Here is a 5,605-nt window from a genome sequence, read left to right on the forward strand (position 1 = left end):
AAAACCATAAAATTATATTTTGATGATAAAATGTTGTTTTGTCCGAAAGATAAAACCAAATAAGTGAAAATATTACCGTCGCTCAAAGCCGACCGTTAAATATCCTACAGGTATGTTTTTCACGAAGGCCTCTATGTCGTATCGGCGCCCAAAACAGTTTATTATCCATGACAGCTCTTATGTGAGTTGCGATATGAAAGATGGCCTGTGTTGTCCTGTTGTTCAGTAAATTTAACGACTATGTCTAATTGCTATTATGAACCAATTTTAGCCATGAAATTCTGAAAGTTAGACGATTTTACCATATGAAGCTTGAGTTTTCGTAGAAACGATTAGGTGCAAGGGGATTAGAAGAATTGCCTGTAGATTGAGCAGAAGAATTCATGGACAGACATCAGTTGGACAGATAGATAGACAAGCTTAGGGTGCTTAAAAATCGATCGACATAATGAAAGGTGGGTTTATTCCCAGGCATTCTAAACCTTACATACACCCGCAGAAGTTTATATAACTTACACAACAAGCAACGTAGCGTACAAATAGAAAAAATACTTTACATAAACTCAACTTGAAACAAATAAAATAAAAGTGAATTGATGTTCGACTCGAGTCGATTTTATTGCACCGACTGTTTTACTTACACATACGTAAGTTATTGAAAATATTTTTACGTTAGATGCCTTTGAGCGCAGTGTAGCATAATAAAATCGTTATTCTAGAATTTCTTGGAAAAAAAAGTGTGGTAAAATCAATATACCATACAGATTAGCATGTCTCGCATACAACATGAACACTTGTGCATGCATTAATATTATATTTACATTTATGATATATGTAAATATATACGTATTGCATATGTGTAAATAAAAAAAATATAGTTCGTTTTGACCAAAAATAATTAATTAATTTGGGTAATTTGTAGCTATTTTTTTTTTTTTTTTTTTTTTTGCCTTCCCCTCACATTCATAAGCAGTCACTCTAAAAGCAACCTAATAACAAGTATTCACAATGACCGGAGATTCTAACAAATAAACGAATAAATCCACGGCCCGACATACAATACGTTACGCCACTTTCCTCCATACAGTTAATCACATGACGACTTTTCGGAACAAGTCGTTATGCGAGAAATTTTCCGCCGAATTATTTCCAATAGCTTTTGTCCTTGGGTCGGTGTACCAAATCTCATCAAAATACCTCGAAAATGCGGTCGGTAGGTTGAACGCATAAAAACAAAAAGGATAAACAAGCTTAGATCAATTCAGATAGTGATTGTAAATCGCCCGGTACAATAAAGGATGGGTGTGTCACAAGTTCTCCAGAATACTCTATACATCTGTACAAACTTAATATATCTATGACCAAATTATTATTTTCGTCTTTAAATAAATTTTAAATAGCTAAAGACACACAGGTAAGTTATAGTCGCCATAGGACGAATCTTGTCGCTACACTACTACATTAAAAATGCAAAATATTTTGCTGAGTGTGTCAGTTCGCTTTAGGAACTATTTGTCGCACATGCTCTAGGCTAAGCACGGACTGACCTGGACGCTTGACGGAAAATGACATCATAGAGACTCTCATATGATTTTCGGGACTTTTCAATTTCACACCTGTAATAGATACTAAAAGAAATAGAAAACGAAATTAAAAACCTTCCGTAGGGTACCAAGAACAACACGCTATAATCGGTTACATGATGATATCAATAATTTTTCTATTATTCTTAGAATAAGAAATGTTAGATTATTGCCGACTATGGGTTCGCAAATTGCAGTTTCTTGGGAGAAACAAGCGCACTTTGCGGCCGATCGCGATATATGGCCATTGACTAGCAAAATTCTACCCCCAATCCCCAGCAGATAATGGGCAAACAAACGGTTTCACGTAGAATGACTTCCAAACTTACATTGATGTATACTTTACGCAATGCTTAATACGTGTACCGTTGGGCTACAAAAGACATAAGAAATTTTGTATAAGCTATCCGTGATGGAGAAAAGGGTTTTAAAACACACACTGAACAACTTCTAATGGGTTCGTTATTAAGAACATTAAAGAATGTTAAAATTTTACTCTTTGAACACATAAACGCGCGTTCATAAATATATAAAAATTATTCATTTTTACCTGGAGACTGACAAACTGCCAAATTTACTTTTATTTCATAACATTACTGTTGTTGTTTAATACGCTTTGGCATGCTTATAAGTAATAATTCAAAGATTATCGCCATTTAGAAAATAAAAAAAAAATGAAACAACAAGCAAAGATATTCCAGACATTTTTTTTCTTTTAAAAGGATTTTAAGCATAAAATGTATTTTGTTGCAGCATTTACTTATGTTTTGTTTTCTGTTCGTTTTTTTCCCCCGTTTTTCTTTCTCTCTTTTTTGTTAATATCTCTTGCTCTGACTAATCATTATTTTAACAGGATTTTTGCTTGGTTGACATTTTCAGCAATTCAGATAAAAAGACCTAAATTAAGAAAGAAAATGAACGAAAGATTATGAATGAACAGAAAAAACTATTTTATGTTGTTTTGGTTTATTTCGCTTTTTTAATACAAATTTAGCGAAAAAATGAAAATCAAAAATTTTTCAAGTGAAGTTAGATACAAAAAAGAATAATGCAAAATAATAAAAAAAAGCCATTAATAAAATGCATAATTTATCAATGAATATTAGATGTCATGTCATTTTAGCAAATCATACGTTGATAAAACATACGAAAGAACTAAAAGATTGGTATAGAAAACTAAAAGCAACCATAGGGGAATAAAACCTTCGCAAGTGCTCAGTAAGCAGTTTGTTTTTTTATCATTTTGAATATCATCCGAATTTCTTCATCAATCTTTACACACAAGAACGAAGGTGTACGCATTGAACATGCAGCATATTAGATTGACATGCAGTCTGACATCCTGAGCAAATGTACTTGCATCCATCCTTACCATCTGAATAAACTGAAAACACCTAATACAAAAACTTTAAATATTGAAATTGCTTTTATAACAACCAGCGAGGGATGACGGTACACTTATTTTATCGAATAGTTTCTCTGAGACCCCGAAAGAAGCTTCAGAAATCATCCATACGTGTGCTTGAAAAGCATCAAATTCTGAATGGATTTTAACATGTCGGTCTATCTGTCTGTTTGCCCATTTGTAGGCCTGCCTGTTTGTATGTCTATTTGTCTGTTTGTACTTCTGCCTGCCTACGTCTGTCCCTCTGTCTTCATATAGGTCTTTATCTTTGGTAAACATACTGCGCGCAACGGTTTCAAATTTACTGAAAACATTAAAGGTCTTTTCAGACAGTTATTGGTGGTGAAAGTAGGTCGAATTGGTTAAAGGAAACACCCATAGTACAGCCTAAGCCGAGATAACTGATGTCTGTTTTCAAAAGCAAAATAAAAAAATGAAGTTTTTTTTCTTTCCTATTTTAAGATAAAGATGATGCATAGAGAAGATTCGGCCAAAGCCAATAATAATATTCTTACTTGTTCGTAGCCTTGTAACATATGTAATTTCGAAATTTGGCAAAAATTCTTGCCACTTAATTTAAGCACTAAACATTCAATCCCCGAATGCTTTTGTGGTTAACGAACTCACTCGTTGCGTGAATATAGTTTTTCTGTTTGCATTAGTTGTTCCAATTCTCTACCCAATAAAATAACCACAATAACTAATCTGCACAACACCACGCATCGTCTGAATTAAATCCACCAGCCTTTTGGCTGACAAGCTTTCATTCACTGCAAAAGAATATAAAGAATGTATTGATGCCGATGGTCTATCTGGGTAAATTAGCTTTGAGAGATTGACTGTTCATTATGTAATACGACCTTGAGACCGGTAAAAATTTAAAAAAAGAAATTCTATCTTTCAATTTTCCACTTTAGATCGAATATAATCGTTGTTATGTTATCCACAAGTTCATAAGAAGAAGAATAATTCGCAGGAAATTTTGTAAGACTATAAAAGGCTACTCCCTTCCCTTTGATTTTGTTACTAAACATCTGTCTTTGACCAGTAAATTGGTAATAGGCAAATGACAACTTTTCATGTTGTGATGGAGGTGCACACGTCACACATAAACAGGAGTGACCTTTTGCTATTTAAATTATAATTTTTATGAAAGAAATATTTGGAGATTAAAGTCCAGTAAAACCAGCAGATTGGAGTAAATAAATAATTATTATGAAAAACTTTTGTATCCATAATCTGTTTGACGCCCGAGCTAATAATTTGCTTAACTCTAATTATAAAAATGTCTCGTAAGGCCATAAAACTAATTCTATTTCATCATATTATCAGTGGTTCCTACTATTCTTAGCTTCTTGGACAGGTTTATAATCTATCAGTAACTGAGGAAATTTGGGTTCTTCGAGAAAACGATTGTTTGTCCTTGCATTGCTCACATTGCTCATGGGCAGGTTGTTCCCAGTTTGATAATTGGGGATTTCCTTATTATATCGTATCAGTCGGTATGATATTTGTATGTGTGATAATGATGTATTTTAGGGTATATTCTGTATTTGATAAACGTACTTGTCATTACATAATTAAAGTCTTTTCTTTTCTTTTTTTAATATGACCAATCGATCAAGGGATGTTACCTATACGTGTAACACGGAGAGAAAAACGTGAAGGCAGAGAAAAGTGAAGGAAGATAATTGACCGCAGTCTGGAGTGACCAATCGGTAAGTGTTATGCCGGTACAGACAGAGCACTCCCTACAGCTGCGACCGAAGTAAACGCTACCCCACTGAGTTTCAGGTTTCGAAGTGCACATTTTTCAAAGAAATCGAAATGGTTACGCAGTTGAAAACTTGCTAAACTCCGTCAATTAAGTTCATGGAAAATTTTAGCCAAACGAAAAATTCGTTGTTTTAAATCTTATGCGGAAATTTATATCAAGTCATCAACAATAATTTTTCATACATTTTTTTTATTAAAAGAAAAAAAAAAAGAGTGAATAACTCAACAGCCATGGCACTTGTCATGTTTGCAAGCGAGACTCGCACGGTGCGTGTACGCGGCCACGTATATTCATACGTTCTTGGTATATACGCTCAACCAATTTGAAGTTTTCGAAAGAAAGAGATTGAAATGAGACTGAAACACTCTTCACATAATTAGTGACAGCAGTGAAAAAGGTGAACTGGTGAAACAAATAAATACTCAGCAAACAATTTTCATTATATTAAAAGTTGACTTGTATCACAAAAATTGCGTTAAGGATATACATTTCAACAAAGTTGTTTAGTTGCATACTGCTGGTCTTTTCGTTACCTCATGCATTTGTATATAAACATATATATATATATATATATATATAAGAGCTGAGAAAAAATTTCAATCTTGTTCTAATCTACAAAATAGGAGAAAAAAAAACAAGCGGAAAAAGTTTAAGTTCAAGTGTGTCTCTATACATAATAAAACAAACAAACAAAAAAAAAAGAAATTTATTTTGGAAATGAAAGTGTTCCAGGCAAACGCAAACAGAATCTAAAAGTTTTATATAGAAAAGAAAAACGAAAGTTTAAGGTGAAAAGTTGACAAAATAGTTGGAAAATATTTTAAATTGTGAACTTTTTAA

This window comes from Glossina fuscipes, unplaced genomic scaffold (assembly GCF_014805625.2).
Source record: "Glossina fuscipes isolate IAEA_lab_2018 unplaced genomic scaffold, Yale_Gfus_2 26, whole genome shotgun sequence".
Taxonomy (NCBI): domain Eukaryota; kingdom Metazoa; phylum Arthropoda; class Insecta; order Diptera; family Glossinidae; genus Glossina; species Glossina fuscipes.